Source organism: Geotrypetes seraphini, chromosome 15 (genome assembly GCF_902459505.1).
Source record: "Geotrypetes seraphini chromosome 15, aGeoSer1.1, whole genome shotgun sequence".
In the NCBI taxonomy this organism is placed as follows: domain Eukaryota; kingdom Metazoa; phylum Chordata; class Amphibia; order Gymnophiona; family Dermophiidae; genus Geotrypetes; species Geotrypetes seraphini.
Genome location: NC_047098.1, coordinates 13,696 through 27,196, shown reverse-complemented (window position 1 = coordinate 27,196; position 13,501 = coordinate 13,696). Strand labels below are relative to the sequence as shown.

The following is a 13,501-nucleotide window of genomic DNA, read 5'->3' as shown; positions in this document are numbered from 1 at the left end:
GGTCAGTTAAGCTTGCGATTTGCTCTTCTTGCTGCCGGGTCCTGCCTACTTTCTGTTTCCTCAAAGGCAGGACCCGGCAGCATTTCTCCCAATAGGTCGATCTTGGGCTGATCAGCCTTCCCCTCACCGATGTCAATTCTGCCGTCAGAGAGGAAGTTCTGGCCAGCGGAACATCCTCTCCGACGGCAGAATTGACATCGGGGAGAGGAATGCTGGTGGGCCCGAAGCAAGGAGAGATTGGCCGGCGGCGGGCGGCATTGGGGGCCTGTTATCCGATGGCAACGGCAGTGGCAGTGGCTTGGGGAAGGGCAGGGAGGGAGAAAGAAAGAAGAGAAACAAAAAAAGAAAGGGGGCATGAAGAGAGAAAGAAAGAGAGGGCAGGGAGAGAAGAAGAAAACGTTGAGGGGGGGTGGAATGAGGTCAGGAGGAGAGGAAGCATAGAGGCTAAAAGAAGGGAAGAAAGATTGGATGCACAGTCAGAAGAAGAAAGTGCAACCAGAGACTCATGAAATCACCAGACAAGGTAGGGAAAAATGATTTTATTTTAAATTTAGTGATCAAAATGTGTCTGAATTTATATCTGCTCTCTATATTTTACAATATGGTCCCCTTTTACTAAACCGCAATAGAGGTTTTTAGTGCAGGGTGCCTATGAGCATCGAGAGCAGCGCTGGGCATTCAGCGCAGCTCCCTGCGCTAAAAACTGCTATCGTGGTTTAGTAAAAAGGGAGGGGGTGGGTATTTGTCTATTTTTGTATGGTTGTTACTGAGGTGACAATGCATAGAGTCATCTGCTTTGACCTCTTTGAAAAAACCCCGGAATAGGAATGATAATTAACAATTGTATGCGTACAGTGTGCGTTGTGTTTTTTTTAAATTTTATTGTTGGTAGATCATTTTGACTTGGTCATTTTAAAAGTAGCTCGCAAGCCCAAAAAGTGTGGGCACCCCTGCCCTAGGTGTTTCAGGCTTCCCCTGGTGGTCAGCTGGGAAATCACGCTGAACAGGGACAGGACAGGTCTTGTGCATTCCTTTCCTGGGTTTCTTATTCACTTGCCGGTCTGCTTTCACTGGGATCCTGGCAGGCATGGCGCCTGGCTGGTCACACTATGTACATTGAGAGTCACTCTGTGACAAATGGGTTTTCTGTGTATACATTGCCGAATGCTCCTATGTGTTATATCTGACTGCTGTTTTCTTTTTACTGTCTTATGCTTCTTCCTTTTGTATTTGTTTCCTGTTGTGCCAGAAGCATAGGCACAACCCCTTGAGTTCTGTAAACCATGTCTTTCTGAGGTCCGTAATGGAAATCAGGTAGAAATGGCCCTCCTGTACAGAACCCAATTCCGTTGTCATATTGCTCCTTTACCCAATGTCTGTTCCTATGAGGGAGTCAATTATCGCAAGTGCCAGACCACTGATTGAGTCATATGTTACCAAACCACTAGTATTAAAGATGAAAAATGGGTAGAAGTCCGCATTAATGGGGCTAATGGTCCGCTTGTTAACCAAACTCCCATAGTGGATCCCAGGAAGCCAGTAACTGTGTATTTTGATACATGTGGGGTTGCTGATAGGGCTGCAGGTCTGGAGGACTCTTAAGTATTCTGTTTCTGGTGGGTCCCTCAGTTGGCAAAGATACTACTCCACATGTGATAAATACATGTGCCCTTTCATAATCCTTCCACTGTACGGGCAGAGAAAGTATGGTACCTTTGTCTGTCAATATGAAAATCAGATTAAGTGGGCTACTTACCCCCTAACCCACGAAAAAGGCCAGCCGCCCCCAGCTTCCGCTACTCTACGCTTGGGCCCTATATATGCGGTAAACTCTTTTACTGCAGTAAAAGTTTTTACTGCGGTAAACTTTTCTACTGCAGTAAATTTTTTTACTGTGGTAAACTTTTCTACTGCAGTAAATTTTTTTACTGCGGTAAACTTTTTACTGCAGTTAACTCTGTTACTGCGGTAAACTCTTTTACTGCAGTAAACTCTTTTATTGCAGTAAACTTTTTTACTGCAATAAAAGTTTTTACTGCGGTAAACTCTTTTACTGCAATAAAAGTTTTTACTTCGGTAAACATTTTCTGCGGTGAAATTGTTTTACTGCGGTAAACTTTTCTACTGCATTAAAGTTGTTTACTGCGGTAAACATTTTTACTGCGTAAATCTTTTTACTGCAGTAAACATTTTTACTGCGGTAAACTTTTCTACTGCAGTAAATGTTTTTACTGCAGTAAAAATTTTTACTGCAGTAAACATTTTTACTGCGGTAAACTTTTCTACTGCAGTAAAAATTATTACTGCGGTAAAACATTTTTCTGCGGTGAAATTGTTTTACTGCGGTAAACTTTTCTACTGCAGTAAATCTTTTTACTGCAGTAAAAATTTTTACTGCAGTAAAAACATTTACTGCAGTAGAAAAGTTTAACGCAGTAAAAAAACTTTACTGCAGTAGAAAAGTTTACCGCAGTAAAAATGTTTACTGCAGTAAAAAGTTTTACCGCAGTAAAATTTTTTACTGCAGTAGAAAAGTTTACCGCAGTAAAAATGTTTACTGCGGTAAACTTTTCTACTGCAGTAAATTATTTTACTGCAGTAAAAAGTTTTACTGCAGTAAACATTTTTACTGCGGTAAACTTTTCTACTGCAGTAAAAAATTTTACTGCGGTAAAACTTTTTACTGCGGTAAACTTTTCTACTGCAGTAAAACATTTTTACTGCGGTAAACTTTTCTACTGCGGTAAAACTTTTTACTGCGGTAAACTTTTCTACTGCGGTAAACTTTTCTACTGCAGTAAAGTTTTTTTACTGCGGTAAAAATTTTTACTGCAGTAAAAACATTTACTGCAGTAGAAAAGTTTACCGCAGTAAAAATGTTTACTGCAGTAAAAACATTTACTGCAGTAAAAAAGTTTACTGCGGTAAACTTTTTTACTGCAGTAAAAAAGGTTACCGCAGTAAAAAATGTTTTGCAGTAAAAACAATTTTTGCAGTAAAAAAATTTACTGCAGTAGAAAAGTTTACCGCAGTAAAGAAAATTTACTGCAGTAAAACATTTCACCACAGTATTTCCATAGGGACTTCCTCCTCCTCCTCAGGCAATGGATGGTTCAGAGCCTCACCAGCTTCATGTCTCCATGAGTGTACATCTATCCCCTTTGCTTGTGAGCTGGGTTGGGCTTTGATGAAACTTTTGGTCTGTCACTTATGTTCTTATGTGAGTATAGGATAATGAAGCCATTGTGACATCATTGATGAGGTTGGCTCTTAGGCATTGGTGTAATGAGGCATTATGACATCACAATCTCAGCTGTGGAATGTTGCTACTCTTTGGGGTTCTGTCAGCTACTTGGGACCTGGGTTGGCCACTGTTGGAAACAGGATATTGAGCTTGATGGACCTTCAGTCTGTCCCAGTACAGCAACTCTTATGTTGTTATTCACAGTTAAGATCTGCTGAAAAAGATTTCACATTTATTGATTTTGGAACTGATATTTCCTAATATAATTGCTGTAGTTACACTTCATTGTAGTGTATATTTGGACTATCTTCCTAAAATGTCTCAATTTGGTCTAAACTGAGGTGTGGTGTAGTGAACGTTCAGGGGAATGTCTTCATAAAGGTGGTTATTAAGGAGGGGATTCATCAATGAGTGTGTTCTAAATACCAAGATGCCTGTTGATTAATCCTACCTTAATCCCAATAAATATTTCTAAAATCCTGTTTTCAGGAGGAATAGCCTAGCTCTGTTACATATAAGATACATAATATTGACTTGGGAGAGAGTAAATGTGATTTGCTGCAGGTATAAGCATGCAGTTTCCAAAATAAAAAGTGTAAGAGATGGGAAGTGAGGAAATGCCAGCTCTATCATGGTTTTAGCACTTGTGGTCAGCACTCCTGACTCCTGAAATGAAACAAAATTTGTGATCTTTGTTTCCTCAGATTTAATGTAGAAATTAAGCACATCAAGATAACAACGCTAGAAGGACTGTATCGCATCACAGAGAAGAAAGCCTTCAAGGGCTTAATCGTAAGTTTTGATGCCATCTTTTTCTGTTAAGAATTTTATCGATGGACTGTGCAGATAGAATTAACTTATTTGGTTGTTCTTAGGAGGTCCTAACGTTAAAGTTGTATAAATAATTTTAACATCCCCAATTTCAAACACGAGGTGTATAGTCAACAGAGTGGGCAGTGCATTAACATAAGCAGATCTCATAATGCAAAATTTTCAATCCCACTATGGAGGTTATTTTAGTAGAGATTTGTGTCATTTACATATGTAAATTGGTAAGCAAATATATATGTAGCAGTTTTAGAAAATATGCTGTTTATGAGGTAATTTAATAAAAGGATGTTCAAGTGAGTCCATAAATTTTTAATAATACATCAGTGTTCGCCCCAGAAATATTTTCCAGCCAGGTGGCATGATAAAGTAGCCAGGTGAGGGCGGGACAGGGAAATTTGCTGGTTAGAATAGGGTCATTAAATCCAGTAGCTTACCTACAGCCAGTGCTGATCATTTTTAACAACCCCCTTCTCTATATAAAAAAGTTATTTTTAGTAATAATCCATGAGTCACACAACAAGGGTGCACCTAGGAAAAGGCAGCATCTTAAACATTGCAGTGAGCACTAGAACACCAACACACGCAATGTAAAACTAAACAGGCCAGATCCTGCACAGTTAGTTGATCCTGTACAATCGATGCTAACAGAAAGCCATGTCCTTTTCATACACACAGAACACTGATACACCCTCGCCCAATATGAAATAATCACAAAGTAAAAATAGAAATATGTAGACCAAAGTTAAACTGAACCGCCAAGAAACCAGACTCTGCATACAATGCAACACCACAGAAATAGTGATACATGTCCTCTAATACTGTGCAATTTATAAAGACAGTAGATGTAAATTTGAAAAAACTGATACATAACAATCGCCACTTTACAAATTAACAAATAAAAATAACAAGAAATATGTGGTATATAAAAAACCTAATAAACTTGAAAAAAACAAAACAAAACACCATAGTTCTAGGGGAAGAAAATCATGTCACTGGAACCCAGCCACAAAGATATGCTTCTGTTTTCATTCTCCCATAAATGGAAAATACAGACACTGCCTTTGTCACAGTATAAACAAACTTTTAATATTTGAGTATATAAATAGGGTAATAAATAGTGATGATTTGACTTCTGACAGCATCAGCCTAAAATTAACTGGTAATAGCATGAAAAACACTACAAAGATGTCTAATTTCTCTGTTTTCCTTTTCCCAGTCTCCTGTGCCAGATTTAACCCAGTATTGGTGGTAAGTAAAATTTACATGACAAAGTTACAGAAATGTTAAGAAATAAACTAAAATGTTTATTGCTTTTCAGATTGTGATAAATTAAATTGGATGAACAAAATGTACTCGTTTTGCTTAATAACAATATGCAAATGTCGAGTGTCCACCAACCAAGTTAATCATTTAACAAATGGACCTCAAAATCCAAAGAATCCCACTCCCTGAATTCAAAAATTCTTTAACGGAGAGGTAAAGAACTATCACTGGTCCGCTCCGGAAAACACAGCCAGAGAGAAAAAACTCCCTCCAATAGGGAGAAAAGATCTCTGGCTTAAAAACCGGGCTCAAATCAAAGCTTGAAATTTAAAGGTTTAAAGGTTCTTGTTTTGCAGATACTTGTTCAGGAATGTTAGAAGAGGAAAAAGCATACAGAGCTCATGGGATTCTTTGCATGTTCATGTTTGTTTGCATACATGCTCACGTGTTTCTGTGCTTACACTGCTTGTGTGTCTATGATTAGGAGAGAGGAATAAAAGGGGGGAGGACAGATTGAAAAGTGCAATTCCTTAAGAGTCACCTGGTATCTGTGCCCCCCCCCTCGCTGCTCCTCCCCCCCCCATACCTCTTCAAATCTTCATTTGCGCAAGCAGCTTCTCTGGCTTTTTCTCTGATGTCACTTCCTGGCCCCGCGACCTAGAAGTGATTTCAGAGGTAGCCAGGCGGGCATGAGCAAAAAGCTAGAGTAGTTGCTCGTGTTGACAAAGATTTTAAAGAGGTAGGGGGCAGGTAATGGAGAGCAAGAGCATGGCATAGGGGGAGGGCAGAGAGGTGCTGGCACTCCCACCAAGACAGCGCCTGGGGCAGTCTGACCCCTGACCCCTTACTACGCCACTGGCCTATAGAGCAGTTATAGTCCTTTTTCAAGTTAGGTTCTGTTTTTATTTTGCTTTGTATTTTATTTCTGCTTCTTTCTTGTGTAACGGAGAACATCCTGACCCTCTTTTGTCATCCACTTTGAACCACTATTGGTGGGAGTTGGCAGAATACAAGCGCTAGATAATATAACATACTCCCACATGAATACATTTGTATTTTCTGCGACAGAGGGGGGGTAACATTTTATCCTCTCATGTGCAAGCAGCAGCTTTTAGACATGTAAAATGGCTTAAACACGTAAAAAAGCATTTTAGAAGGTGGCTACAATTAACATGGAGAGGGCAGGCGCCAACCTCTTTCCTCTATCACACCTGCCAGCCTCTAATACCTCCACGCTCACCCCCCTGGAACACATCTCTTACCCACTACCCCAAAGCATCTGATTAGAGAATGACATGGGGACAAATTTTTCCCCGCAGGAACTCATTTCCCTGCCTCAATCCTGCAAGTGTTTGAGGATTGTGCAGTTAAGGCAGAGCTTACAAGAATGGGACAGGGACAGTGACAAAACTCACGGGGACAGGACGGGGAATTCTCAGCAGACCCTTTCCCTTCCTCTCTCCCCATTCAATATTCCTGGCCTTAATGGGAACTGGTACGTTGTCCACGCACTTCTGCTCATATGTCCTAGGTTCCAAAATGGCTTCATTGTCCCTAGTGGTAATCAACCAGGCCACTGAAAAAGGGACAAACTCCCCTCTGCAGACCCCTTCTAAATTCAGGAGCCAAATTATGTCAAGAATCCAGAAAATAGGTAATAACAGACAAAAATTGGTTTCTGCATTATTAAAATTCCCTTCCGAATCTGACAGTCACCAAAGCTGTACCTTCAAACCTTCATTTACCTGACAAAAGATTATCTCTAGCAATTCAACTGTTCTATCAAATCTATTGCTACTCAAGGTGAGGGACTCTCTAAAACTCTTCAATTTGTTCTTTTTAACTAACCTTTCACTTTCCTGTTTGGATGCAAAGTGACTTACAATGAAATGTTACTTCATAACGTACATTATCCCAGGACAAGCAGGCAGGTATTCTCACATATGGGTGACGTCATCGACGGAGCCCGGATGCGGACGCCTCGCAAGCAGACTTGCTTGAAGAAACTCGAAGTTTTGAGTCGCCCGCACCGCACATGCGCGAGTGCCTTCCCGCCCAGCACAGGGCGCGTCTCCTCGGTTCTCAGCGGAGCCGAGAAGTCCGTCTTTGACTCTCTGCGTTTAACTTCGTTCACTTTGTGCCTTCTCTCAACCGCGGTTTGTGTTTTTTTCTTCACGAATCGCTGTTTTATTTTATTTCTTTTATTTTAGTTAAAAAAAAATAATAATTTTTTTTTCCTTCTTCTGTTCGTTTTCCGGGACAGGCTGCTCGGCCGCAGCCCGACGGCTTCGACTTTGCGGCGGCTATTTTTCCATCTATGTCCTGGCCTGCTACGGGCTTCAAGAGGTGTAGCAAGTGTCAGCACGTGATCTCTCTTACGGACCCTCACGGATGCTGCCTCAAGTGCCTTGGGCCGAAACATCATCCTAGGTCGTGCCTGCCTTTCCAAACACTTCAGCCTCGTGCTTTTAAGCGTCGTTGCATTCTGGTGGAGAAGCTTTTCGAGATGGAGTCTCCTACTGATCCCTCGACTTCGAAGGCGTCTTCGGCCTCGACTTCCATCGAGGCTTCTTCTGCACCTAATGCTTCCACCTAGAGCCTCATCAGACCTTCGTCGTTTGCAGCGGCTCTTGATTCGACATCATTTGCTGTATCTTCCCCTGTTTCCTCAGGTCAGATAGCTCAGCAGTCGGTTCCGCCAGTGGTGATTAAAGTGTCCAAGACTCCTAAGTCGAAACACACTCACACTACCTTGAAGGAACCTCCAGCCAAAGCAGGTGGTCCGGTTTCAGACGCGGATCCATCCTTGCCAGTTTCTTTTCAGTTCCTTACTAACATGGGACCTAAACTGCTTCCTCTTATCCAGCCTGGGCATTCAGCAGACTCCCGCTTGCTTTGCCCCAGTCTGAACTTACACACTCTTTGCAGGGAGAAGAGTCTCTGCGAGTGACTGGTCTGCCTTGATGAGAATCCTCACACTCTAAACAAGGAGCAGAGTCTTTGAGAGTGCATCGAGGTTCCTCCACCAAGCCTTTGGAGCTTCGATCTACAGCCTCTAGTCCTATTCATAAGAACATAAGAAGTGCCATCTCCAGATCAGACCTTCGGTCCATCATGTCCGGCGATCCGCACACTCTGAGGCCCTCCCAGGTGTACACCTGGCATAATTTGTAGTCACCCATATCCTTCTATGCCTCTCATAAGGAGATGCGCATCTAGTTTGCTTTTAAATTCTAGGACGGTCGATTCCGCAATAACCTCGTCGGGGAGAGCATTCCAGGTGTCCACCACTCTCTGCGTGAAGCAGAACTTCCTGATATTCGTCCTGAACTTGTCCCCCCTCAGCTTCATTCCGTGTCAAATTGGACAATGTAAATAGTTTTTTCTGCTCTATTTTGTCGATTCCTTTCAGTATTTTGAAGGTCTCGACCATATCCCCTCACAGTCTCCTCTTTTCAAAGGAGAACAATCTCAGTCATAAGTCGATCCTCGTATTCCAGTTTTTCCATACCCATTACTAGCTTTGTTGCTCGCCTCTGCACCCTCTCCAGCAATTTTATATCCTTCTTTAGGTTGGGAGACCAATGTTGGACGCAGTATTCCAAGTGGGGTCTGACCATTGCTCTATAAAGCGGCATTATGACCCTCTCCGATCTACTCGTGATTCCCTTCTTTATCATGCCCAACATTCTATTTGCTTTCTTTGCTGCCGCCGCACATTGTGCTAACGGCTTCAGGGTCTTATCTATCCGTACACCCAGGTCATTTTCTTGTTCGCTCTTACCCAGAGTTGCACCTGACATTCTATACTCGTGTTCCTTATTCTTACTGCCTAAATGCATTACTTTGCATTTCTCCACGTTGAACTTCATCTGCCATTTCTCTGCCCATTTCTCTAACTGATACAAGTCACTCTGGAGTTCCTCGCTATCCTCCTGTGATCTGATTGCCCGGCATAGCTTTGTGTCGTCTGCAAACTTGATGATCAGTGCTTCAACCATCTTTCCAGGGACAGACGTTGGCTTCGGCTGCCTACGTCTCCGAGGTGAAATCTCCTCGATCCTCGAGATCTGGTTCCAGACACAGTTCTTACCGACATTCGAGGCCTTCATCGAGACATCCTTCCAGGCATCGTTCTTCTTCTTATGACAGACCATCTTCCTCAAAGCCTCTATCTACTCCAACCTTGACCAGACCACCGACTTCTCGTTCGAGGTCTCCGATGCTGGACCTCGAGGATGTTCTGGTCTCAATTGCCTCATCCAAGTCACCAGGTTCCTTTGATGTCTTTTTCCCTGACGAAGCTTCTTCTTCGACACAGGCTGCCTCGACGTCCTCGAGTCCTTCTCGAGGCAAAGCATTGGCAGATCAGCTATCTTTCTCGTCTTTCCTGCAACAGATGGCTGTAGAATTAACTCTGTTACTGCGGTAAACTCTTTTACTGCAGTAAACTCTTTTATTGCAGTAAACCTTTTTACTGCAATAAAAGTTTTTACTGCGGTAAACATTTTTACTGCAGTAAATCTTTTTACTGCGGTAAACTTTTCTACTGCAATAAATCTTTTTACTGCAATAAAAATTTTTACTGCAGTAAAAACATTTACTGCAGTAGAAAAGTTTACCGCAGTAAAATTTTTTACTGCAGTAAAAATGTTTACCGCAGTAAAACAATTTCACCGCAGAAAAAAGTTTTACCGCAGTAAAAACATTTACTGCAGTAGAAAAGTTTACCGCAGTAAAAATGTTTACTGCAGTAAAAAGATTTACTGCAGTAAAAATGTTTACCGCAGTAAAAAACTTTACTGCAGTAGAACCGTTTACCGCAGTAAAAAATTTCACCGCAGAAAAAAGTTTTACCGCAGTAAAAACATTTACTGCAGTAAAAAAGTTTACTGCGGTAAACTTTTTTACTGCAGTAAAAAAGGTTACCGCAGTAAAAAATGTTTTGCAGTAAAAACAATTTTTGCAGTAAAAAAATTTACTGCAGTAGAAAAGTTTACCGCAGTAAAGAAAATTTACTGCAGTAAAACATTTCACCACAGAAAAAAGTTTACCGCAGTAAAAAAATTTGCTGCAGTAGAAAAGTTTACCACAGTAAAAAATTTTACCGCAGTAAAAAAATTTACCACAGTATTTCCATAGGGACTTCCTCCTCCTCCTCAGGCAATGGATGGTTCAGAGCCTCACCAGCTTCATGTCTCCATGAGTGTACATCTATCCCCTTTGCTCGGCCCAGGGAGGTCATCAGGGAAGAAAGGCTTTACCCTTCTCCCTATCCTGCTTGCCTGTCTGTACTCAACTGGGAGCTTTTCTACCTTAGGGACACGCCCTAACCTAGCTGAGTCAGCAGGATACTGTGGAGCTCTTGAGCTCCCCTGGTGGTGACCTGAATACTGCCTGCCTAGAGTTTCCCTAGGTCAGGGGTGCCCAATGCGTCGATTGCGATCAACAGGTCGCTGGCTCAGACGACCCCAGTCGATCGCAGAGTGGGTTCCCTTCTCTTTTTTCCCCTCCTGACTGGCCTGCTACTGAATTCTGCTGCTACCTCCGCTGCTCAACATTAAAAAAAAAAAACCGGCTTGGAGAACTTATGCTCCGGGAGCTAACGTGTGCTTGTACCGGCTTCCCTTCGCTTCCCTCTGAAACCGGAAGTTATGTCCCGGGGGGGAGCGAAGGGAAGCCGGCACGCACATGTTAGAGCCCCGTTCACGGGCTAAAGCGGGAGACAGGTCAGTTAAGCTTGCGATTTGCTCTTCTTGCTGCCGGGTCCTGCCTACTTTCTGTTTCCTCAAAGGCAGGACCCGGCAGCATTTCTCCCAATAGGTCGATCTTGGGCTGATCAGCCTTCCCCTCACCGATGTCAATTCTGCCATCAGAGAGGAAGTTCTGGCCAGCGGAACATCCTCTCCGACGGCAGAATTGACATCGGGGAGAGGAATGCTGGTGGGCCCGAAGCAAGGAGAGCTTGGCCGGCGGCGGGCGGCATTGGGGGCCTGTTATCCGATGGCAACGGCAGTGGCAGTGGCTTGGGGAAGGGCAGGGAGGGAGAAAGAAAGAAGAGAAACAAAAAAAGAAAGGGGGCATGAAGAGAGAAAGAAAGAGAGGGCAGGGAGAGAAGAAGAAAACGTTGAGGGGGGGGTGGAATGAGGTCAGGAGGAGAGGAAGCATAGAGGCTAAAAGAAGGGAAGAAAGATTGGATGCACAGTCAGAAGAAGAAAGTGCAACCAGAGACTCATGAAATCACCAGACAAGGTAGGGAAAAAATGATTTTATTTTAAATTTAGTGATCAAAATGTGTCTGAATTTATATCTGCTCTCTATATTTTACAATATGGTCCCCTTTTACTAAACCGCAATAGAGGTTTTTAGTGCAGGGTGCCTATGAGCATCGAGAGCAGCGCTGGGCATTCAGCGCAGCTCCCTGCGCTAAAAACTGCTATCGTGGTTTAGTAAAAAGGGAGGGGGTGGGTATTTGTCTATTTTTGTATGGTTGTTACTGAGGTGACAATGCATAGAGTCATCTGCTTTGACCTCTTTGAAAAAACCCCGGAATAGGAATGATAATTAACAATTGTATGCGTACAGTGTGCGTTGTTTTTTTTTTTAAATTTTATTGTTGGTAGATCATTTTGACTTGGTCATTTTAAAAGTAGCTCGCAAGCCCAAAAAGTGTGGGCACCCCTGCCCTAGGTGTTTCAGGCTTCCCCTGGTGGTCAGCTGGGAAATCACGCTGAACAGGGACAGGACAGGTCTTGTGCATTCCTTTCCTGGGTTTCTTATTCACTTGCCGGTCTGCTTTCACTGGGATCCTGGCAGGCATGGCGCCTGGCTGGTCACACTATGTACATTGAGAGTCACTCTGTGACAAATGGGTTTTCTGTGTATACATTGCCGAATGCTCCTATGTGTTATATCTGACTGCTGTTTTCTTTTTACTGTCTTATGCTTCTTCCTTTTGTATTTGTTTCCTGTTGTGCCAGAAGCATAGGCACAACCCCTTGAGTTCTGTAAACCATGTCTTTCTGAGGTCTGTAATGGAAATCAGGTAGAAATGGCCCTCCTGTACAGAACCCAATTCCGTTGTCATATTGCTCCTTTACCCAATGTCTGTTCCTATGAGGGAGTCAATTATCGCAAGTGCCAGACCACTGATTGAGTCATATGTTACCAAACCACTAGTATTAAAGATGAAAAATGGGTAGAAGTCCGCATTAATGGGGCTAATGGTCCGCTTGTTAACCAAACTCCCATAGTGGATCCCAGGAAGCCAGTAACTGTGTATTTTGATACATGTGGGGTTGCTGATAGGGCTGCAGGTCTGGAGGACTCTTAAGTATTCTGTTTCTGGTGGGTCCCTCAGTTGGCAAAGATACTACTCCACATGTGATAAATACATGTGCCCTTTCATAATCCTTCCACTGTACGGGCAGAGAAAGTATGGTACCTTTGTCTGTCAATATGAAAATCAGATTAAGTGGGCTACTTACCCCCTAACCCACGAAAAAGGCCAGCCGCCCCCAGCTTCCGCTACTCTACGCTTGGGCCCTATATATGCGGTAAATTTTTTTACTGTGGTAAACTTTTCTACTGCAGTAAATTTTTTTACTGCGGTAAACTTTTTACTGCAGTTAACTCTGTTACTGCGGTAAACTCTTTTACTGCAGTAAACTCTTTTATTGCAGTAAACTTTTTTACTGCAATAAAAGTTTTTACTGCGGTAAACTCTTTTACTGCAATAAAAGTTTTTACTTCGGTAAACATTTTCTGCGGTTAAATTGTTTTACTGCGGTAAACTTTTCTACTGCAGTAAAGTTGTTTACTGCGGTAAACATTTTTACTGCGTAAATCTTTTTACTGCAGTAAACATTTTTACTGCGGTAAACTTTTCTACTGCAGTAAATGTTTTTACTGCAGTAAAAATTTTTACTGCGGTAAACTTTTCTACTGCAGTAAAAATTATTACTGCGGTAAAACATTTTTCTGCGGTGAAATTGTTTTACTGCGGTAAACTTTTCTACTGCAGTAAATCTTTTTACTGCAGTAAAAATTTTTACTGCAGTAAAAACATTTACTGCAGTAGAAAAGTTTACCGCAGTAAAAAAAACTTTACTGCAGTAGAAAAGTTTACCGCAGTAAAAATGTTTACTGCAGTAAAAAGTTTTA

General features: G+C 42.3%; 1 long non-coding RNA gene across 1 annotated transcript in view; it reads left to right on the top strand.

The window, feature by feature from the left end:
- The window catches only part of LOC117348797, a 34,802-nt gene that overhangs the window by 8,866 nt on the left and 12,435 nt on the right, over positions 1-13,501 (top strand). Inside the window, exons 2-3 of the long non-coding RNA XR_004537050.1 lie at positions 3,949-4,036; positions 5,292-5,323. This is a non-coding gene — a long non-coding RNA (uncharacterized LOC117348797). The remainder of the gene's footprint in view (positions 1-3,948; positions 4,037-5,291; positions 5,324-13,501) is intronic.